Here is a 24,262-nt window from a genome sequence, read left to right as displayed (position 1 = left end):
GCCTGCTAGGTACTGAGGCCCTCAAGCAGTAACCAGCAAACCCCAGGACTTCTTGACTACATCCTTTTTAAAATGCAGAAAGTCCCCACACTTGCACAAAGTGGACCTCAGACTTGAATGCTGGGCTGTGTCTGACACGCAGCAGCCTATGCTGCCGCCTCGCGGCCACCGCGGTCACTCAAGCTGGATTCTGACTTGTACAGGGGTTTGGACCAAAAGCAGCAAGAGACACTCATGCGCTGGGTGCAGTGGCCTCCGTGCTCCATGTCCCGAGATCCTGCAAGAAGGAGTCCTTTGGTACCTCAGTCATCGTCAACCGAGGCGGGGGATATGGTCCCCCACAGCTCCCCGTGTCCACCACCATCTTCCCTGCCGTCCAAGAACACCTCGGAAGGGTATCAGAGACAACAACCGGGAAGGTGAGGTTGGCTACCCAGAGCATCCCACACCTGGACAACCCTCGTGGATCCCTGCGGATCCGCGCGTGGGAGACCCGGGACATGCCGCGCCGGCAAACCCCAGGTTATGATGTGCGAGTCTGTGCTGCCATCTCGCGGTGCCATCGGTCCCCAACACTCACGGCTGAGGTCTCTGCCATGGTGTGAGGGAGCCGGGTCCCCACTGGGGTCCATTGCAGATGTGGCACTGCACTGGGGAGGGCAGTGGACCCCAAGACCCCCGTGCCTGCAGAGGTGCTGCGGGAATTACCAAGCTCAGGTGCCAGGAGGCTTGGCCACCCCAGCTGATCCTCCCAGCTCTATTAGCATCTCAAAGTTCACATTAGCATCTCAAGCCCTTTACCCAGTGGGGTAGCTAACACCCCAGGCTGCACCCCAGGCATTTCAGGTGGGATGCGTATTGGTTCCTGGAAGGTTCGGGTCCCATTCCACGCTGTGGTCCAGCAGCACGGGGTTCGGGAGTGACCCGAGTGCCACACAGAGGTGTCAAGGGTGGACGTGTGCACACCCTGTGGACCTGTGGCTGTGATGTGAGGTCGAGATCCAACCCAGAGAGACCCGATGTGGGTTCACCTTGTCCCCATGGTGGCCCTCGTGAACCACCCTTGCCACAGATTAAACACAACCCCGTCCCTGGCAAACCCGTCCTGGGCGTCAGTCACAGCCGTGGCGTCTGGGGTTGTGTGTGCTGCTGCCCTGTGGCCACCGCCGTGCAGGTCACCCACACTGAATCCACACCATCCTGGTGAGATGAATGGGGCTTATTTTATCTGGGAACCATACTGAAGACAGGTGTGTCTGTCGGGGGAGGGGTGTTCCTGGAATCATGAGTGTCCCCTTCGCTGACAGACCACGAATACCTGCACAATGACCAGGCACCTCTCGCTACTGTCCGCAACTCTGGCACCTCCTGGCACCGTCATCCTGCACACGGCACAGGTTTGCTTGTTTCCATGCTCTGCGCCAAAAGCAAGAACCCCAGAGATCCTTAGTGCTCCTGTGCCCGCCAAGACCCTGTGGGGTCCCTCTGATCCCCACAAGGCACGGGAAACCGCCCATTGTTTCCAACTATCCGCTGTTGTCTTCCCTGCCGTCCAAGAACACCTCGGAAGGGTATTAGAGACAACAACCGGGAAGGTGAGGTTGGCTACCCAGAGCATCCCACACCTGGACAACCCTCGTGGATCCCTGCGGATCCGCGCGTGGGAGACCCGGGACATGCCGCGCCGGCAAACCCCAGGTTATGATGTGCGAGTCTGTGCTGCCATCTCGCGGTGCCATCGGTCCCCAACACTCACGGCTGAGGTCTCTGCCATGGTGTGAGGGAGCCGGGTCCCCACTGGGGTCCATTGCAGATGTGGCACTGCACTGGGGAGGGCAGTGGACCCCAAGACCCCCGTGCCTGCAGAGGTGCTGCGGGAATTACCAAGCTCAGGTGCCAGGAGGCTTGGCCACCCCAGCTGATCCTCCCAGCTCTATTAGCATCTCAAAGTTCACATTAGCATCTCAAGCCCTTTACCCAGTGGGGTAGCTAACACCCCAGGCTGCACCCCAGGCATTTCAGGTGGGATGCGTATTGGTTCCTGGAAGGTTCGGGTCCCATTCCACGCTGTGGTCCAGCAGCACGGGGTTCGGGAGTGACCCGAGTGCCACACAGAGGTGTCAAGGGTGGACGTGTGCACACCCTGTGGACCTGTGGCTGTGATGTGAGGTCGAGATCCAACCCAGAGAGACCCGATGTGGGTTCACCTTGTCCCCATGGTGGCCCTAGTGAACTAACCTCACCCAGGCTAACCCCACTCATGGGCAAAATCCCTCCTGCACGCTGTGTCATGGTAGTGTGCTGGCGCCCCGTGGCCAAGGCATGTGGGTCTCCCACACTGAATCCACACCACCCTGATGCAGTGAAGGGGTTTTCCAATGTGCACAGAGCCCACAGGTGGAGTGGACCTGGAGATGTACAAGCGTCCCTTGATCGGACGTGTTGCAGGCCACCTGGTGCAGTGAGCCATCCTCAACTCTGGCACCTCCTGGCACCGTCATCCTGCACACGGCACAGGTTTACTTGTTTCCATGCTCTGCGCCAAAAGCAAGAACCCCAGAGATCCTTAGTGCTCCTGTGCCCGCCAAGACCCTGTGGGGTCCCTCTGATCCCCACAAGGCACGGGAAACCGCCCATTGTTTCCAACTATCCGCTGTTGTCTTCCCTGCCGTCCAAGAACACCTCGGAAGGGTATTAGAGACAACAACCGGGAAGGTGAGGTTGGCTACCCAGAGCATCCCACACCTGGACAACCCTCGTGGATCCCTGCGGATCCGCGCGTGGGAGACCCGGGACATGCCGCGCCGGCAAACCCCAGGTTATGATGTGCGAGTCTGTGCTGCCATCTCGCGGTGCCATCGGTCCCCAACACTCACGGCTGAGGTCTCTGCCATGGTGTGAGGGAGCCGGGTCCCCACTGGGGTCCATTGCAGATGTGGCACTGCACTGGGGAGGGCAGTGGACCCCAAGACCCCCGTGCCTGCAGAGGTGCTGCGGGAAGGACCTGCTTCTGTAGCTTTCAACTGTGCTGCTGGTCACAGGAGCCTCTGGCCTTCAGGACCCTTTCCCTGCTCTGGGACGTTCCCAGGCGATGTGCTGAGCACACCCAGGTTCTATTCCTCCTGGCTTGGAGCTAAGCTGTGTTCGGGCTTAGGGGAATCTGCTTGTGCCCCGACTCCCTGGGAAGTTGACCTGTGAGGTCAGAGCTCTGAGCATCACACGCAGCGCAGGAGCTGCAGAATTTGTGCTAGTGGTTTGGGGCAGAGTCTGCGAGTTCTGGAGCAGGTGCCCTGGGTGGCTGGCTACTGTAACCCCACACAGTGAGCACCAATGGGATGGGGCACGGAGTCCATGCACGCCAGACTGGAGGAGACCAGAATTCACCCTCACGGAAACCTAGCATTTCCTTGCCAGCCCCAGCCCGGTTTGCCACCTGCAGCCAGTCTTGGCACACATTCTCCTGAAGCAACTTTACATAGCTGTCAACCAGCATGGCATACTACCCATCCCGGGACCCACCTGCGCCACTGCTAACCACCACTGTATACAACTGCACGACAGCTAACCATCACTGTATACATCTGCACCACTGCTAACCTCTGTTGTATACACCTGCACCACTGCTAGCCTCCACTGTATACACCTGTGCCACTGCTAATCTCCACTGTATACACCTGCACGACAGCTCACCTCCACTGTGTACACCCACAAACTACTAATCTCCACTGCATACACCCACAACACTGTTAACCCCCACTGTATACACCCACACCAGTGCTCACCTCCACTGTATACACCCACACCAGTGCTCACCTCCACTGTATACACCCACACCAGTGCTCACCTCCACTGTATACACCCACACCAGTGCTCACCTCCACTGTATACACCCACACCAGTGCTCACCTCCACTGTATACACCCACACCACTGCTCACCTCCACTTTATACACCCACACCACTGCTCACCTCCACTGTATACACCCACACCAGTGCTCACCTCCACTGTATACACCCACACTGCTCACCTCCACTGTATACACCCACACCACTGCTCACCTCCACTGTAGACACCCACACTGCTCACCTCCACTGTATACACCCACACCACTGCTCACCTCCACTGTAGACACCCACACCAGTGCTCACCTCCACTGTATACACCCACACTGCTCACCTCCACTGTATACACCCACACTGCTCACCTCCACTGTATACACCCACACCACTGCTCACCTCCACTGTATACACCCACACCACTGCTCACCTCCACTGTATACACCCACACCAGTGCTCACCTCCACTGTATACACCCACACTGCTCACCTCCACTGTATACACCCACACTGCTCACCTCCACTGTATACACCCACACCAGTGCTCACCTCCACTGTATACACCCACACCACTGCTCACCTCCACTGTATACACCCACACCAGTGCTCACCTCCACTGTATACACCCACACTGCTCACCTCCACTGTATACACCCACACTGCTCACCTCCACTGTATACACCCACACCACTGCTCACCTCCACTGTATACACCCACACCACTGCTCACCTCCACTGTATACACCCACACCACTGCTCACCTCCACTGTATACACCCACACTGCTCACCTCCACTGTATACACCCACACTGCTCACCTCCACTGTATACACCCACACCAGTGCTCACCTCCACTGTATACACCCACACTGCTCACCTCCACTGTATACACCCACACTGCTCACCTCCACTGTATACACCCACACTGCTCACCTCCACTGTATACACCCACACTGCTCACCTCCACTGTATACACCCACACCACTGCTCATCTCCACTGTATACACCCACACTGCTCACCTCCACTGTATACACCCACACTGCTCACCTCCACTGTATACACCCACACTGCTCACCTCCACTGTATACACCCACACCACTGCTCACCTCCACTGTATACACCCACACCACTGCTCACCTCCACTGTATACACCCACACTGCTCACCTCCACTGTATACACCCACACTGCTCACCTCCACTGTATACACCCACACCAGTGCTCACCTCCACTGTATACACCCACACCAGTGCTCACCTCCACTGTATACACCCACACTGCTCACCTCCACTGTATACACCCACACTGCTCACCTCCACTGTATACACCCACACTGCTCACCTCCACTGTATACACCCACACTGCTCACCTCCACTGTATACACCCACACCAGTGCTCACCTCCACTGTATACACCCACACTGCTCACCTCCACTTGGTAGTAGTTTTTCAGTACTGTTCTCCATCCATGACTTCACGTTCTAGCCTCCTTTCTTTTTTTTTCTTTCTTTTTTTAAAAAGCTTTATTTATTTTATTACAAAGTCAGATATACACAGAGGAGGAGAGGCAGAGAGGAAGATCTTCCCTCCGATGATTCACTCCCCAACTGAGCCGCAACGGCCGGTGAGTGCCGATCTGGAGCCGGGAACCTGGAACCTCTTCTGGGTCTCCCACAAGGGTGCAGGTTCCCAAGGCTTTGGGCCGTCCTCGACTGCTTTCCCAGGCCACAAGCAGGGAGCTGGATGGGAAGTGGAGCTGCCGGGATTAGAACCGGTGCCCATATGGGATCCCGGGGCGTTCACTTCCATCTCATTACCATGCACCTGTGCCAGGAACTTCCCGCCTCTGAGCACAACATTGAAGTGATACTAGCCTCTCCCCAGTGCTGACTCTGCCCTGTACTAGCCCTGGCCAGCACCGCATTCTGCCAGGTGCTCCTTGCCCGGTATCACCTCCATTCAGGCCTGACCTCCACAGGTTTCTAACTTGCAGCCATGCTTTCTCTGGGCACTAGCCTCTCCCCTGTTACTGTCTCTTTGCCAGGAATAAGGGCACTTGCTGTCATGTTCACAGTGCTATCCCTGGGGGCAACTGTCCCCAGTAAGGATGTGGGCACAGCACTGTCTCCTGTGCACATGTAGGGGATGTCATGCTATCCACAGCTTGAGGAAGCTACTGACCCCTGACCTCCGAACCTGGCCTTCTTCTGGTACCAATGTGGGTACCAGCTGACAGCATCCAAACGTTCTGATGGGTGACACAGGCTGAGGTTGAGCTGAGGAGGCATCACCCCTGCCCCTTCCACTGGGGTCCCCCAGAGCCCTCCCAAGTGCTGCCAGGCCTCCTCTACACTGGCCTGGGGGGAGTGTTCTGGGCCTGGCTCCTCTGAGGCCCATGATGGCCACTGGGTGCACACGGAACCATTTCCCTGTGGCTGGACAGCCTGGATGGCAGGAGTGACCCTCCCACTGTCAGGAGGCCAGCCATGACACCTGCCCCGCCTGCTCCCCACGTGCTGGGTCCGATCAGCATGCATTAATGCAGTTAGGTCCCTGACCATGGCCCCTGTGCCAGATGGCATCTGCAGCAGCCCCGGCCCCAGCCAATGCCGTGAGCTCTGAGTGGACATGCATTTGGGGGTATCTTCGGATACATTAACAGGAGAGGGATCTTGATCCCAGAAGTCTCCCAAGCCACCCCTTCCCTGGGACATCCCAGCGGCTCCGTTGGGTCCAGTCCTGGGATGGGCTCCAGGATTTGGCAGTGGTGGCCACACCGTGGCCCCTGGTTCACAGGAGGCCACCCAGCAGGGCTGCTTGCCTCCTGTTTCTCCCAGGGGGACCCCAGCCCCTGAGCTGGACTCTGCCCCTCCCAACAAGGGGGTGGGGAGTCAGCCAGAAGTACCCACCCCGTGGTATCTCACCTGCCAGGAGTCAAGGTACGGGGCAGGCAGCGGGCCGCCCATGGAAGGCTGGGGTGGGAGCCTCTGCACTACTCCTGAGTGTCCCCATGGAGCCTTGTGAACCCAATGAGTCCTGCTTGCCCACTGTTCAGAACTGAGTCCAGAAGGTACAAGAGAGAGTAACCAGCACGGCAGGCCCCACACGTGGCTGGCATAGTGGTTGTCACAGCAGGCCCCACACGTGGCTGGCTTAGTGGCTGTCACGGCAGGCCCACACGTGGCTGGCTTAGTGGCTGTCACGGCAGGCCCCACACGTGGCTGGCTTAGTGGCTGCTATGGCAGGCCCCACACGTGGCCAGCTTAGTGGGAGGGAGTGGCATGAGCTGTCTTCCTGCCTGCTGACAACAGCTTCCACCCATCTGAGTCTCAGCCACAGCGTTGACTTGAGGGGACGCCAAGGGCACCTGGGAGTCCCAGCTGACTTGATTCTCATTGTTTGCACTACAAACTGACCACTCCTGCCTCATCCCTCGCCCCTCCCCAGCCCCTGCAGCTGCGGGCCACCCCAGCAGAGGGGCACACCTGGGCCTGGGGCTTTGGCCCTTGCTTCTGGGCTGGCACAGGCACCACCAGCCTTGAACCTTGAGTTCTCTTTCCGGGCAGCTAGTGTGAGGGATCCTGTGTTAGAGGGTTGTCTACTGGCATGGCCAGCGGTTATTACAAGCGAACCCACAGGTCTCCTGGCCTCGGCCTCTCCCAGCTCACTGTCTGCCTCTGTGTTTCCTCTCATCCTGTTGCTTGCTGTCCGTGGCTCACGTCTAGATCCCCCGCATGGCACATGCTTCCTCTGCTGCTTCCTCGCCACCCTGCCCCCCAAGGCAGGCCCCTGTGCCTCCCCATCAGACTCCTCCACTGGATCTGGAAGACCGTGTAGGGGTGGGCAGCATCCCAACCTTAGCCAGTCCCACCAAGCAGGGTGCCCTGGGCAGAGCCATCACCAGGAGGGTGGCTGAGGGGACCCAGACAGAGTCACAGCCCTGTGGATGGTTCCTGACTCCATTCTCAGTGAGGAGGGACAGCTGCCAGGGTCAGGGTCAGGGCCAAGAGAGGGATGTAGGCAGAGTTGGTGTGTCCAGGCCCCGGTGGCAGGCCCAGCCATGGCAGAGGCCCAGCAAGTGCTGTTGGGTGACTGAAAGAACATAAAAAGGAAGGCACGGAGAGAAGCTGGGGAGAGAAGCCACGCGCGGCCTGCCCTTCCCAGGCCCAGGGCTGGCTTCCTGCTCTGGCTTCCTGGCCTGGCTCTGGGGGGAGGAGGAGGGCTTCTTCCCCCAGCCACGTTGATTGTTCCTGGCTTCCTCCCGAATCATCTGCAAGTTAATCCTCAGAAAACACATATTTCAGACATCTCGACAGCATAGGTCCTCCAAGAGGGGCCAGAGCAGATGGGCCAGAGGCCTGGACCCTCGCCACGGTGTCAGAGTGGGCTGACCAAACCTCCACCCTCCACCCAGCAGTGTCCACAGGGGCCACCGGCCACCTGCCCGGCCCCCACTCCTGGGCCCTGGCCATTCTCCTTGGCGGGTTCAGCACAGACAGAACATTCCAGAAGCCTGGACTGCACTCTGGGGCTGGAGCTGCAGGAACTGCCCCCACTCCCTCCCTTGCTGCCCTGCTTACCCATATAGGGTCACTGGGAACCGGGGACCCTGTCTGCCTCCGTTCCCACAGCCCATGAGGAACCCCCTTGGAGTTCAGGGCTGTGCCCACCATGGTACCTGCAGGGGAGGTCCCCTCCCCAGGCCGGGGTTAGGCCATCCTCTCACCCCCGGCTGAGGCCCATTTTGCAGACCTCCTTGGCCTGCAAGGCTGGGGCTGTGGGACCCTGGTGCACAGGCCGTCACGCCTCAGCCGAGCCCCTTCCTGGTGCAGATACTCATCGTGGAAGGTGACTTCAGAGAGGGCCCAGTGTTTGCTGTCAGCCTAGGGGTTTCCCAGGCTCCAGCACAATGGGGGGGGGGGGCAGCAAGGAGAGCGGATGTAGGGGCGCCCCAGCTTGGGGGTCACCATCCTTCTATGCCGGTCCATGCACATCTTGACCATGGTCAACACCCTCTGACCTCCACCGACAGAACATCTGGGAAAAAGGAAGAGCAGGGGAAGGCGGGTACAGAAGGGGGTACCGGGGTTCCCTGGGCCTGACCTTCGGGGAACCCCTGCACTAAGACTTCTGTGTCTAAGAGGCCTCAAGGGTTTTTCCATCCAGCTTCAGGGCTGAGCCATTCTAGAGAAACCCCCCGAGATGTTTGGGGCATCCTACCCCGGGCTTTACCCAGGACGTGGGGAGCCCTCCTGGGTGCACCCACCTTGCTGGCGGCATCCAGGTCCCGCCACTCCATTGCCAGGGCCCCACCTGACCCAGGATGAGCCTGAAAGGCAAGCACTTGGGCTCCTGAGCACGCCCTGCTGCACGTGCAGCCCCCCGCCCCGTCTCCTGGGTCCCCTCACATCTGCCCTTGCCAGGCCACTTTCCACATTGGTTTCCAAGAACTCAGCCCAGGCCCCATGCTCCTCGATCCTCCTGGCCCGGGACTCTGCCTGGGCCTCCCTCCTGGGGCCCAGAGAGGAGGGGGCCAGGCCTGGTTCCCAGCCTGTTCTCTTTCCCTCTCACAGGCGTCACCAAGCCTCCTCCTCCCCAAGGTTGTCCTAGGCTGACCTGCAGCCCCCGATCCTTAGGCGGAAGTCCTGATATATATGTGCCCCTGGCAGGTGACAGACGACATGGGATCTTGGGACGACCCTCACTCCAGAAGAGCGGGTAGGAACACTGACACACACAGGGGACCCACCAGGGGTGCTGTCTGGACCCAGGGGAGAGATCAGGGCCACAGTCAGCGTGCAGTGCTCTGACCTGGGACTTTAGCCCCCAGACATGGGCCGGGGCCTGCTCAGCTGCACCCCCTCTTGCCCCGCCATGCCTGCCTCTTCGCTGCCCTTCGCACACTGGCCTCTCCCTGGACACAGCTGCTCTCCCTCCAAAGGGCTTGCTCTGGGCCTGGCTGTGGGGGTCTCTGAGGGGGCCCCTGGCCCCTCAGAAACCTGCAAGACAACCCCCATATGCTCTAGGGGTATCAGACTCCACAGGGACCCCCAGCCAGGGCCCGGGCTATTTTCAAGGTGGCAAGTAGTAGGTGGGGCTGGGGTGTCGCTCTGCAGTTGGAAGTGTCCAGCTCACCCCCGGGCTTCATGCCCTTGGCCACGTCTGCCACTGGTTTGAGCCAGGGCTGGAGTTAGCACTGTAACCCAGCAGGGACAGTAGGGACGACAGTGGGTATGGAGGGACCAGCGCTGGCACTGTGGCTGCAAGTCCTGCCCCCATATTGCTGGGGTCCTGCCCCCAGGCAGGCTTGGAGGAGGACAGACTCTGGGGGTCCTGAGCCCCTGCCATTTTGGAAATGGCCCAGAGGAGACAACTTTGCTCTGGTAGAAGTGCCACGGCTGAGCCTGGGCAGGCCTGGTGCGCACTTCTGCTCTCTCCACACCCCACAGGTTGGCACAGTCCCCTGGCCTCTCACCAGCTTCAAGGGTGGGATTCTGGGTCCCCTGACTAAGACAGCCTGGGCAGTGGTCTTCCTTGGCTGGCTGGCGCTGCCCAGGAGTCAGGCCTGGGTGGGCCAGTGACCATGTCCCCCGTCGCTGCAGGCAGCTCTGGACCAAACAGCATAGTGAGAGCTCTGGGAGCCCTTCGGGGCCCTGGTGTGGGCCAAGCGGGCACAGGGAGTGAGGAGAGAAGCTGGGAGGGCAGGTCCTGGCCCAGGTAGAGGGGGGAGCCCAACCTGGGCAACATGAGGTTACCAAGACACTTTGTGCCAGAGCCCAAGGCCTGCCCTGCCCCAGGAGCATCCCGTGGGCATGTGGGGTGGCCTGCCCACCTGGCAGGCGAGCCAGGTCCTCACTCCACCTTCCCTGACGCTGCGCATGGGAGCTTCTGGAGTCCCTAGAAGCCACATGGTCAGGCCATGGTGCCCCAGGGAGCTCCGGAGGGGCCCCACTGCTCCTTGGGACAGGTTGTGCCTGGCCAGGCCTCCCAGGGCTGCTGCCCTCCTGGTCCCCTAGCCCGGGGTGACGCCTCCTCCCCTCGCCCTGTACAGGGGACCAACCGTCCAGCGGCCCCTTCCTGTCTACCCCAGGCTGGCCGCTGGCCTCCTGCTGGCTCCTCCTGAGACACCCTCCTTCCTCTTCCTCCTTCTCCAGCCCAGCTTTGCCCTGGGCCCAGGGAAAAGGCTCTTGGAAACGGAAAACGGCAAATGCCTTTCCTCCCATGTGTGTGCCTCTCCTCTGCACGTCCCCTCCTCACGCACTCTCCCCTACCTTCCTCTTCAGCCATAAACTCAGGGCTGCACTGGGGGTGCCCCCGTGGCTTTCAGGTTTATTTTGGGGGAGCAGGCCGGAGTGGGACCGGAAACAGCATGTTTTCTGTTGGTTTTGCCAAAGAAAGGGAGGGATGGAGGGAGGGACAAGGCTGGCCTCTGGCCAGGAAGGAAGCTGAGACACAGGGGGTGCTGGGAGGGGCTGGGGTCCTCATCTCTCGGGCTCCCTTCTCCCTCCTCCCTTCCAGGAGCTGAGGTCAAACCCAGGGCAAGGGTCATGACCTTTACACTCTGACCTCTCTGAACCTCAGGGAGCCTTTGATGCCTTGAGGAGCTGCCCAACCTGGAATGGGCCTCTCCACAGACAAGAGGCACCCTCTGCCGTTGCCCCCTGGGGACCCCTCCCTCCCTCCCTGCAGCCCTGTGCCCTGTCTCTGCCCCTCCTCCCCTTTAGCTGGGCAAGGAGGGCTTCTCCCTCTGCCTTCGCTGACCCGACGGTAGGTACAGGATAGGCAGCGGGTTGTCCCAGTGAGGCCCATGGCGCGCCTGCTGCCGTCTTCCACGTGGCTGGTCCCCCGGCCCACGTCGACTCCCGCCGCACCTGTCCCTGTGTGAGTCCCGCCCCCCCCCCCCCCCGCCCGTCTTTGGGACCTCCTGCTGTACTTGGGTCCCTGGCGGGGGGCTCCCGGACAGCTCGCTGGCCTCCAGGGCCCCTCCCGCCCCGGCCTCACTGTCTCCCTCACTCACCCAGGCCGCCTGGGGTACTTGGGGCCTCTGAGGGCCCTCTAGCCCCGAGCGTGTGGGCTAGCCTGGGATGTAGCAGGCTGCCACAGCTCCCTGTTCTGCCTGGGTGGGCCTGGGTCCCAGCCCCACAGGCTGCCCTGAGCCAGAGCAGAGCCCGGTGGGTGGCCGGCATGGCCCTGCTCCCGCCCAGCTGGCCCACAACCCGGGTTTCTGAGGGGGTGTTGTTCGTAGGACGCCTGCAGCCGCCACGAAAACACAGTGCTAAGTGGGCGGCCTTATCGATTAGGGCCAACTTTCCACGCCTCGGCCTCCAGGAATCCAGGGTCTGGGAGGGGGGCAGCCGCCCGCCGGGCGCCTCTGGGCAGACACCAAGACTGGGGCCTCCCTCTCGCCCCCGCCCCACAGCCCACAGGGAGGAGGGAGAAGGCCCTGCAGCCGTCAGGACCCCACTCCCCCTGAGGCTCCTGGAGCAGGGAAGGGCTTGCTGCGCTCCTGGACATCGGCCCTAGCACCCAGGGACCCATTCTCCTGGCCTCCGATGGGGCAAAGCAGGCCGCTGGACAGAGGGAAGCAGGAGGGGCCTGGTAAAGGGCCCTTGCCCAGGGAGCCCACCCCCAGGCTGCAAGGCCCTGGGAGAGGGGCGACGCCGCAAGTTGGGCTAGGCAGCATTTCCGCCTTGAGTGGCTGCCAGCAGCCTGTGGAAGACCCTGCATAGTGGCCTGGCCTCGTTCGTCCTTAGGGTCTGAGCCGAGGAGTTGGGGCCTCAGGCAGACCCCGTCCACCCTCAGCCGCTTCCCACCTCCCAAGCACACAGAGGCCGGGGTGCTGGGTGCGAGGGAAGCCAGGGCCTTCGTGTGGGGCACAAGCTGGGTGCCCTGCCCTCCTCCCTCGTGTCTCTTTGGGGCCTTGGGGCCTGGAACAGGTCAAGGCCAGCAGAGCAGTCTCCTGCCCCGACCCCATCCCACTGGTCTCCCCTTCCCATTCTTTTTTACAACTCATAAAAAGGCTTATAAAGCCCGTGTGTGTACAAGGCACACCCTGTAAATGGCCCCCAGTGGTAATGACCACGCAGCGGGGTCCCTCAGCCTGGCCCACTTGGAGCCCGCCCAGGGACACAGGCTGGCAGCACAGGGCATCCCCAAAGGCAGGTAGGACCCTGGATTGGGGGTTGAGGTTTAGCAGGGCTTCTCTTGGGGCTGCCCTAGTCCACAGCCCCCATGACTCGGTTTCCCATCTGCCTCTGAAGTCTGGCCTGGGCCCCAAGGTGCAGGCAGCCACATGCCCCCCACCCTCACCCTCCTGAGTTACCCTGGCAGGTGGGGGAGGCTGCGGCTATGACCCACTCCACAGGAAGGAAGGGGACTGTCTTGTTTCCCTCCTGCCTGGCATGCTCCGTCTAGTACCAGGTGGCCCCATGAGCACACCCATCACCTTTTAAGGTAAATTTCCTACTAAGAGTCCTGGGCTCAGAGAGAAGCCCGCTGGAATGTCCTGTCACCTAATCCCACCCGGCAGAGCTGGCGGGCGCCGGCCTCGCAGCCCGGGTGACAGACAGACAGGAGGGAGCTGCCCGGGGCGGAGGGCAAACTGCCGGCTCCGTCTCCTCTTGCCAGGTTGGAGGGGCTGTACCATGACAGTGCCTGTGTGTGTGTGCACGCACACCTGTTCATGCGGGTGTCCAGGTGTCGTCTGTCCACACAAGTGCGCTGCAGTGCCAGGTCTTGCCCACTGGCCAGCAGAGCTGCTTGGGTGTGTGTGGCACCCAGACCATCAGCCACAGTCCCTTCAGCCCTGGGGGCTCTATCTGTTGGATTCCTTTTCAGGTGGGAGCGAGCACTCTGGACGCCCCCCCCCCCCCCGCTATGCTACACACGTGCAGTGTGGACACAGGCCTGCCTGGCCCTCAGTGGCTACCTGCCGAGGCCTCTGGGCAGGTACACCCATGGTGCCGGCCACCCCTCTACATCCCAGCAGCCTGGTTTCCCAGGCCTTGGCCTCTGAGGGTGTGCACAGCCCCCAGGGCCACTAGGGAGGACCCCAGGAGAAGCTGCAGGAAGTCTCCTGTCCTCCACCTTCCCACTCCCACTCCAGTACCTGGACTCTTGGGGCTCAGCTGGGAGTGACAGCCACCCTGTACCACCACAGCCCATCAGCCCAGGACCAGGTGCAGGTTTGCCTGGCATAGGTGGGCAGGGAGGGGTCAGTCCCTACAGGGGCCGTGTGCCTGCCCCAGGGATCAGCCCAGGAAGGGGCGAGTGGGAGAACAGGGCAGGCTTGATGAGAAGGCCCAGGGCAGAGGGCAGCAGGTGCCCAGGAAGGGTGGCTCTTGCACTGGCACTGGCCTTGGACAGGCAGGCAGCCAAGGAATGGAGGGACCAGACTCTCTCCATCAGACAACACTCAGAAACTGAGGCCCGGCGTAGCTCGTCTGGCGTCCCAGGCGCCAAGCAGGACCCCTGCAGCCACCGGCTGCCCCTAGATGCCCATGTTGTGTCCCCACTCTCCAAACCCCTGCCATGGGCCGGGGCCTCTCTGCTTGCCATCCTCCGAGGGTGCCCCAGCAAGGGTGGGAGGGGGCTGAAACGAGCCCGCAGCTCCCAGGGCTCGGCTGCCAAGGGTTCCAGGAAGTGTCTTCAGAGGACGCCAAGTCGCATGTGGGGACTGACCAAGGAAAGCAAACACGGGGACCAGGAGGAGGGGAGGGGAGAGAGAGAATTCAGCGAGCAAGCTTGCCGGGCTAGGGGTTACCCCAGCCAGAGAAGGGGCAGGTGTCCACCTGCTGCTAGGAGCCCCGGTGCTGGGGGAGGCAGGCCTAGAGGCTCACTCAGAGGTCCCCCAAACCAGAGCTGACCTCCCAAGTGTCCTGCCCATGTGCCCCTGCCCCCTAGTGCTCCCCACCAGGGACAGTGGACGGGGTAGAGCCTGCCCACCCGTGGGGTCCGGTGCTTCTTGGCTGACCACACGCTCTGGGACTCCCCAGAGACGTGAAGCTTTTACTGCGTTGCAGCCTGGGTGACACGGGCTCAGGGACCTGTGTGCCTGGAGGTGTACAGAAGGATCACAGTGGTCATGTTGGGGCAGCTACCAGGCACGCCCCAAGCCCCACAGGGTCAAGCCAGCATCCCTCTTGGAGCTGGCCTACTTGGTTGCTCCCCACAGCCCCTGCAACAGCACGGGCCCAGGTATGCACAGTGCCAGCGCATGTCCCACCAGGAGGCCCGGGACGTGATTGCATGGCCAGGGAGGAGTACCAGTCTGGGCACTTCCCCTAGTGGCTCAGGCTCCCAGGGTTTCTTCTCTTAGGGCCCACCAGCCCTGGGGGCCTGGTCTGGGGAGTTCAGCTCCGGAGAAGGAGCAGGGGGGCTTGGATCTTCTTTGGGGTGAGCAAGCCAGGTGGTGGAGGGGTCCCAAGGAGCCCCTAAAGGCCATTGGGCACCCCTTCCCATGCTCCCTCCCCAAATACCCATCCTCCTCTGTTTCTGGTACCCTGGCCAGGAGCCCTCAAGGCTGCCGGGACACCTCCCTCCACACCTTCCCCCTTCCTGAACACTATACTCACCCCCATTCAGCCTGCATTTCCTGCTCCGGGCAGTGGGCTGGGGGGTCTCCTCTAAGGATCCTCCCCACCCCTGGTGGAGCGGAGGAGCCAAAGCCAGGGATGAATGTCATGTTTGAACCCAATCGCGGTTGAACTGCTGAGCCTGATCAGCGGGCTCCAGAAATGGGTACTGATCTCCGGGAAGGCCACACCGCAGGGCCAGCTGCCCTGCAGACGGGCAGCCCCCATGCCAGGGAGAAAGACAACCATCCAGGTCTCCAGGGTGTGACCGGTCCCTTCCCCAGAGGCTGCATCAACGTGGCCTAGTGGCCCCAGGTGGACATGGGATGTGGCCCGGCCACAGGGTTGTCCCAGGAGGGCCAGCCATGGCGACCAGGGTGTCCTGCGCGACCGTGTTCAGGGCAGGGCTGCACACAGGCGCAGCTGGAGCACAGCTGGGTGTGGGTGGCACTAGGGCCACCAATTTCATCCCCAGCATTTCCAGCCTCCACTGGTTATGGGCTTAAGGGGGGATCTGGGGCGGGGGGAGCTTCGGCCCCTTGCTCCTCTGTGCCCCACGACCCCGTGGAGGATGGAAGGGGCTGTTCTTGGGGAAACACATGGCCATGGCCTTGGGAGGGCGAGCATGCGGGTCTGAGCCACAAACCAAGTGAGGATTTGTTTTTCGTTTTTTGGTTTTTTTTTTTTTTTTTTTTTTTTGAGGTGGAAAGACAGATTTAGAGAGAAGAATAAACAGAAAGCTCTCCATCCTCTGGTTCACTCCCTAACTGGCCGCAACGGCTGGAGCTGAGCTGATCTGAAGCCAGGAGCCTCTTCCGGGTCTCCCACGTGGGTGCAGGGTCCAAGGCTTTGGGCCGTCCTCGACTGCTTTCCCAGGCCACAAGCAGGGAGCTGGATGGGAAGTGGAGCTGCCGGGATTAGAACCAGCACTTGAAGGTGGAGAACTAGCCTACTGAGACTTGGTGTGGTCTTCCCAGCAGCAGACACTAAGGTTAAAGTTCTGGGACTCCAAGGCCCCTCAAGGAATTCAGGTCCCTAAAACGGCTCTAGATGCAGGCAGTGTGGCCCAGTGGTTGAGCAGGGGACGGGAGGGGTCTGGTCTGCTAGAGACTTGTGTGTGTACCTGCCGTGGGTCTAGGGGCTGTCTGGGGGTTCCAGTGGTCCTCCCTGTCGCAGCGAGCCATGCTTTGCTGTCCCCTCCCCTGAGGCTCTCCACACTCAACTGTCAGCCCGTCAGTCACCCCCTCCTCCGAGAAGCAGGTCATCTGAGCAGCAGCATGGCCAGCCACAAGCAGGTGCCCCAGGCCCCTCTTGCCTGGGGGTGGGGCTTGTGCAGGTTGCTCCCAGAGGGCAGGGGCGAGGCAGCTGGGACAGTGGCTGGACTCACATTCTGCTCAGTGACCAGCGACCTTCCCTTCCCCTCCCCCACCCTGAGGGCTTGTGTGGGAGCCATAGGACACTGCGGGGCTGAGGCCAGCCTGCGGTCACTGGTGGGTGGCCGTGGGCCGAGCCTGCCTCTCCTCCCCATGCCAGGGTGTTGAGGGTACCTTGAGCCCCAGCTGCCACAATTTGCTTTCTGCCTGTACCCCTTGCCCAACCTCCACAGGGCACAGGCGGGGGGGGGGGGCTGGGCTGCATCCCCCATTCCCGCTCAGGCCCTGCTGCTCGGAGAAGGCGGCCCCTGTCACACCGGGGTCCCCAGCGGCCTCAAAGGCCTTTCCATCTCTCTGCCCAGGCCCCCCTTGCCTGCCCGCAGTTGGAGCTCTCTGCCTGGCAACAAGTTGTTCCCAGCAAGACTCCAGTGCTCATCCAGCCTGCATGTCTGCTGGGTGGAGAGATAAACTGAGGAGCCCCCCACCCCCCAGCACAGGCCCTGGCCCCTCCGAGGCCACTGGCCAGGGAGGGGGTGGGAATGGCAGAAAGCCACTCTCTGGGACAGCAGCTGATACAGTTACCAGTGTGTCCCTTACGCCTGCCTGCATGGCCCTGGAGCCCCGGGAGCCAGGCTCAGCCCTGTAGGGGGACCCGAGGACCAGGTGACTGAAGCTCCTTCCTTCTGAATGATGGCTGGGTTTTCGGGCGTTCTGCAGGGGTGGAAGAACCTTGGGGGCCTGCCCCACTAGCAACCCCCCACCTGCGAGACCCACCTCTGGCCCAGAGTCTCTCGAGGAACCCTGCAGACCACTGGCCAGCCTTCCGGCACCTGAGCTTGCGGGCATGGGGCAGCATGGCACACGGCCCTGCCCAGCTCGGGCCTCCCACTGCACAAGGCGCAGGGTTGGCGGACGTGGGCAAGAGGCCCCATTCCCAGAGGCTTCTCTCAGGGGTAAGCTCTGAGGTTGAACACCGGTTCCCCCGGGGTCTCTCTCCTCGGCTCCTACACGGAGCTGTGTGGACCAGTGGTCCCTCAGGACAGAGGCCGGGCCGGGGCTGCTGGGGCTTCCTTTTGGGCCAGAAAGAGGGGCGTCTGCTGGTACAGCTGGACTTCTCTTCTCTTTACTGACCAAGGGTCTGAGTGGGCCCAGCCTCAGGGGATGGGAGGACCTGGGCCTGGCGTGGAGGGAAGGGCCCCACTTTGGGGGACTGAGGTGACTTCCTGTCTGTACCCCAGAGGTGCCACCTCAGTGGGCACAGATGGGTGTCATGCTACCCACCGACCTCACGGGGGCGCAGGAGACAGTAGAATGTTGGCGTGTTCAGGGAGGCTCCCCACCCAGCCTCTTAGCATGGGTGCCCGTGTCCCTCGACCCTGACCCCCTCTCCCCAACTCTCCTGGCCAGGACCAGAGAGGCTGAACCCCAGAACGGAGGCCTCTGGAGGGAGGCAGATGCTGTGAACTTGGGGGCAGCTCTGTGAGGACGCCCTGGGTGGATTGTTGGGGGCGGAGGGCCAGGCCTGGGGCAGGGCTCTGAAGGCCTTGCATGACCCGGTTGGATGGATGCAGGAGGAGCTGGGAAGGCGAGCGGGGCAGGAGCAGCTGGGACACTGGAGCAGTGGTGCAAGCAGCAGGGACTGGTGGGAGGCAGGCACTGGGCTACCCTTCTCTTTAGGATCTCCAGGAGCCACGGCGGGCTGCGGGAGAACCTCCCAGCTAGAAGCCAGAGGGACAGGAGGGGCTGCGTGGCTCCCGGCTTGACCAGGTTGGGCTCTGGAACAGCTGGCTTGTCACTTCCAGCTGCCCTGGTGCCCTCCCAGGTCCCAGAGCCAATGTCCCTTCTCCCAACGGGTCCCTTTGGAAGGGGGCTGTCCAGAGGGCTGCACAAACCTGCCTGGCTGGACCAGGCTCTGACCTGGGGCGGCCAAGCCAGGATGTCTCCCATGGTGCGGGTGGGGTGGGGGCGGCCCTCTGCCTTCCAGCTGCTATGCCAGGACCACCCCTCCCCAACCCCGCAGAAGGAAACTCGAGGTGGGGCAGAGAGGAAGGAGCAGGAACAGACCAGCCCCCAGGTGCTGGGTGCCTTGCAAGGGTGGGCCAGCTCAGTGACCCCCATCAGACCTGACCCTTCCTAGTGGCTCCTCTGCTCCAGGGAGGCTGCACCCTTCCCAGCCTCTGCCTGCTCCACAGGCCTGGGGGGCCCTGCTCCCCACAAGGTCCTCCCTCTGGGGTCTCAGTCTCCCCCAGGTGCCCTCAGCTCCTGGCTGAGCCCTGCGTGGAGCAGACTCCCCAAGTTGAGCATGAGTGTGTGTGTGGGTATGGGGGTACGTTCCTGTAGGAGGCTCCTTGGCCCCACCGGGGGACGCGGGCCTGGTCCTGGGCCCCTCCCTATAGGCGCCCAGGTGGGGGTGGGGCGGGAGGGAGGCTGGGGGGCGGGGCGGATCAAAGCCTAGCTTATCGTGTTTGCTGTTTCTCCGACCTTTGCTTCCTGGTTCCTGCAACGGCACCCTCTCTGCGGCCTTCACCTTGACCTGGGGGGCAGCTTGGTGGAGCCCCCAGGCCAAGTGCTCAGGCAACCCTAGGGGTGCTGGGACCCTCTCCCCCGCAGGCAAGAGGCTCTAGGCTACCACCTGCCCCTGCCAATCAGTGGCATGGCAGAGCCTGGCAGACAGCCTGACCCAGCCAGGCAGGTCTGTGTTTCTGGGGAGGTTTTAGGGCCTGCTGGAGGGGCCCCATGCCTTTGCTAAAGTGGGCCACTCCCGCAGTCTGCTTAAATTGCAAATCTTCCTCCATCTCCCTAGGCTGAGCTCACCCAGCGGCTCTGGGGGGGAGGGGACGATGGGGGGAGGAGGAGGAGGGTGGGTCTGGAAGCTGTGGCTCTGGGTGTCACCAGGGTGCTGGAGGTCACACTTGCTGCACGTTCAGGCTGAGGGTTAACTTAAGGATGTCCTGGGGAAGCCGGCTGGGATCTGGGACCTAGGGACCCCTGGGGAGGCCACTCCGAGGAATCCCACTATGCCCGGCCTTCCCCACAGCCTTGCATTGCCTACCAAGACTGCCAGTCGCAGAGGCATGGTTTGAGCCACGACCCCTCCTCGCCCCAGGCTGCAGCCTAGACCAAGAGGGAAACTGAGGCATTTCATTGCCAGCAGATGCGTGGGACAGGTCATGGCAGGTGCTGGCTGTGAAGAGCCAGGGAGCCCACACTAGGCCCAGGACATGCAAGGAGCTCCAGCAAGGCATCTGGCACAGGCAGCATGTGGGTGAGTGGATCTCGGGGCACCATGTGCTGAGGCACAGGGTTCCTAGCTTCACCCCAGCATTCCGCACCCCACTTCCCAGACACAACCCCATGTCCACGGTCTGTGTTCTGTGTTTTCTTCCCTGCTCAGGGTACTTTCTCTATATCCAAGGCTCCGTACCCCACTTCCAGGGCACACCATGCCCTGCACCCCAATTCCCAGTCACCCCATGCCCTGCACCCCACTTTCCAGTCTCCCCATACCCTGCACCCCATTTCCCAGTCACCCCAGGCCCTGCACTCTACTTCTCGTTCACCCCAGGTTACACACCCGACTTCACAGTCATATCAGGCCTTACACCCACTTCCCAATCACCCCAGGCCCTGCACCCCAATTCCCCGGCACCCGAGGCATTGCACCCCACTCCCCAGGCACCAGATTCCACATCGATTCTCCTGTTCTGTGTTCTATTTTGTCCTCCATGCTCAGGGTCCTGTCTATGCCCTGTGTTCTGCACCCCACTTCCCAGTCACCCCAGGCTCTGCACCCCACCTACCAGTCACCCCACATTTCACACCTCACTTCCCAACCACCCCAGGCCTTGCTCCCCACTGCCCAGTCACCCCATGTCCCACACCCCACTACCCAGTGACCCAAAGCCTTACACCACTTTCCAGTCACCCCAAGCCATTCGCACTACTTCCCAGTCACCCCAGGCCCTGTACCCTGTTTCCTAGTAAGGTCTTATATCCCACCTATCACACCACAGGCTTGCACCAGTCACCCTACACCTTGCAGCCCACAACCCAGTCATTCCAGGTTTGGCACCCCACTTCTCAGTCACCCCACACCCGGAACCCCATTTCCTGGGCACCCTAGGCCCTGCACCCCACCTTCCAGTCACCGCAGGCCTTGCACCCCGCTCTCATGCTAGCCCAGCCTTGCCTGCTCTGACTGCTGGGCTGTGGCTCCTCTCCAAGGCCTGGCTGTGTCCCTCTGCCTGCACACCTGCGGCTCAGCGCACTCTGCCCCACACGTCTCATTCCTGTTGTCCCACACTGAGTATGCCTTCCGCTCCATGGATCCCCCTTCCTGGCCGTTCTGTCCACCCAGCTGCACCCCATGACTCACTCCTGCACTGCGGGTGCTGCACACGCCAGGCAAGCCTCCACCACCTTTCCCATCCCCCACCCACTGTTCTTCACGGTGCACTGCCTTTAGGTCTCTGTGTCCCAGCTTGGTCCACCAAGTCCCACACCGCATTCTCCCTATGCCACACCCCCTGCTCAGCCTCTCACCCCCTGTCCTGGTGTCATGTGGGACACTGTTGTCCCTGTCAGGCTGCATATTGCAGTGTCCGCGCTGATTGTCCCCGCTCCCAGGTGCGTGCCTGTCCCCACACTGTCACCTTCGACTTCCACATTGTTCCTGCGGGCCAACAGCCATGCTGTATTCATGATGCCCACCGCACTTTGCCAGCCGGGTAACTGTTGGCAGCATTCCATGTTCCACCATCCAACCATCGACTCACTCCTTACTCAGCATCCTTTATGCTGCTCACCCCACACTTACTGTCTGCTGCAATCTGTCACACCTCTTCACTGCGTGTGCACTCACTGTCCACTGTATCCCCGTGCTACGGTCCACTGCGTGTGCAAACACTCACTGTCCACTGTATCCCCGTGCTACAGTCCACTGTGTGTGCACTCACTGTCCACTGTATCCCCGTGCTACAGTCCACTGTGTGTGCACTCACTGTCCACTGTATCCCCGTGCTACGGTCCACTGCGTGTGCAAACACTCACTGTCCACTGTATCCCCGTGCTACAGTCCACTGTGTGTGCACTCACTGTCCACTGTATCCCCGTGCTACAGTCCACTGTGTGTGCAAACACTCACTGTCCACTGTATCCCCGTGCTACAGTCCACTGCATGTGCACTCACTGTCCACTGTATCCCCGTGCTACAGTCCACTGTGTGTGCAAACACTCACTGTCCACTGTATCCCCGTGCTACAGTCCACTGCATGTGCACTCACTGTCCACTGTATCCCCGTGCTACAGTCCACTGTGTGTGCAAACACTCACTGTACACTGTATCCCCGTGCTGCAGTCCACTGTGTGTGCAAACACTCACTGTACACTGTATCCCCGTGCTCCAGTCCACTGTGTGTGCAAACACTCACTGTACACTGTATCCCCGTGCTGCAGTCCACTGTGTGTGCAAACACTCACTCTCCTCTGTGCTACAGTCCACTGTGTGTGCAAACAGCCACAGTCCCTGTGCATCGTGTCCAAACAGTGCACTGCGTGTGCACGCCACACTCACCGTCAACTTCCCTCAGTCTGCACAGTGTGTACACACACTGCACTCACTGTCCATGGCTCCCTCACTCTGCTGGGTGTGCACACACTGCACTCACTGTCCATGGCTCCCTCACTCTGCTGGGTGTGCACACACTGCACTCACTGTCCATGGCTCCCTCACTCTGCTGGGTGTGCACACACTGCACTCACTGTCCATGGCTCCCTCACTCTGCTGGGTGTGCACACACTGCACTCACTGTCCATGGCTCCCTCACTCTGCTGGGTGTGCACACACTGCACTCACTGTCCATGGCTCCCTCACTCTGCTGGGTGTGCACACACTGCACTCACTGTCCATGGCTCCCTCACTCTGCTGGGTGTGCACACACTGCACTCACTGTCCATGGCTCCCTCACTCTGCTGGGTGTGCACAGTCACACTCCGTTCCACTGTCTCTCCCTCTGCAGTGTGTGAGCACTTCTCTGTATCTTTGCACAGCACACTCACTGTCCACTGTCCCCTCACTGCCCACTGCGTGTCTCCACTACACTCAGTCCATTGTTACCTCGGTCTCCATTGTATTTAGACAGCACACTGAAGTCCACTGTGTGTGCACATGTTGCGCGATTCCCCACTGTATTTTAATTCTTCACTCTGTGTTCACACATCTCACTCAATGTCCACTCTTTTTTCCATCTCCGCTTTGTATTCGATGTCAGGCTGATCGTCCACTGAGTCCTCAGGCAGCACCGTCTGTTGACACACGTCCGTTGTCCACCGTGTCCTCCACCTGCACTGTCACTCGCTCTCCGTGAGTGTCCTCTCACTGCATTTGGCTCCACACGTTTTCTGTGCTCACACACCCCGCTCACTGTGCGCTCTTCCTCACTGAACACTGCGTATGCACACACCACACCCGCTGTGCACAGCCTTTTCCCACTCCCTGTGTGCTCAAGGTCACGAGGAAAGGTCACTGTGTGCACGCTCTCCACTGGGGTTTGAATGTCTCGCAAACCGTAAATGCTTTCCTCAGTCTCTGTGTGAACATGGCACACACGGTGCTCACTGTGGCCTGCACACATTGTGTGTACATGTGTTGTCACTGTCCCACAGCACACACGGTGCACACTGTGGCCTGCACACACTGTGTCTATGTGTGCTGTCACTGTGTGCCCCTGCCCCTGCACGCTGCAACGTGTCCTCCATCCTGTGTGCCCCTGCCCCTGCACGCTGCAGCATGTCCTCCGTCCTGACTGTGTGCCCCTGCCCCTGCACGCTGCAGCATGTCCTCCGTCCTGACTGTGTGCCCCTGCACGCTGCAGCATGTCCTCCGTCCTGACTGTGTGCCCCTGCACGCTGCAGCATGTCCTCCGTCCTGACTGTGTGCCCCTGCCCCTGCACGCTGCAGCATGTCCTCCGTCCTGACTGTGTGCCCCTGCACGCTGCAGCGTGTCCTCCGTCCTGACTGTGTGCCCCTGCCCCTGCACGCTGCAGCATGTCCTCCGTCCTGTGTGCCCCTGCCCTTGCACGCTGCAGCATGTCCTCCGTCCTGACTGTGTGCCCCTGCATGCTGCAGCGTGTCCTCCGTCCTGACTGTGTGCCCCTGCCCCTGCACGCTGCAGCGTGTCCTCTGTCCTGTCTCCCTCCCTATCTGTGCCCTATTTTCTGGTTGAGATTTGCTTTTGTTTTCTTTCCTTCCTCACAGCACAGAAATGCAATATTTGTCTTTCTGTATCTCCTACATTTCACTTATTGTCATGTCCTCTGGTCGCTCCTGTTTTTCCTAGATTTGAAGATGTTCTTGCTGGTGAGCAGACTGTCTCACTGACGTTTGTGAGTCTGGCCCCGAGGCCTGGAAGGTGAAGCTAGCCACAGCACGGCAACTTGCCCGACGGTTCATGTCCTGGCGGCTCCGCTCTGATCCACCTCCCTGAT

The 24,262-nt window shown here is 61.1% G+C and overlaps 1 protein-coding gene across 1 annotated transcript in view; it reads left to right on the top strand.

The window, feature by feature from the left end:
• The window catches only part of MRPL23 (mitochondrial ribosomal protein L23), a 262,071-nt gene that overhangs the window by 28,386 nt on the left and 209,423 nt on the right, over positions 1-24,262 (top strand). The window lies entirely within an intron of this gene.

This window comes from Ochotona princeps, chromosome 4 (assembly GCF_030435755.1).
Source record: "Ochotona princeps isolate mOchPri1 chromosome 4, mOchPri1.hap1, whole genome shotgun sequence".
Classification (NCBI taxonomy): Eukaryota; Metazoa; Chordata; class Mammalia; order Lagomorpha; family Ochotonidae; genus Ochotona; species Ochotona princeps.
The sequence above is the reverse complement of the archived record's forward strand: the minus strand, read 5'-3'. Positions and strand labels throughout refer to the sequence as shown.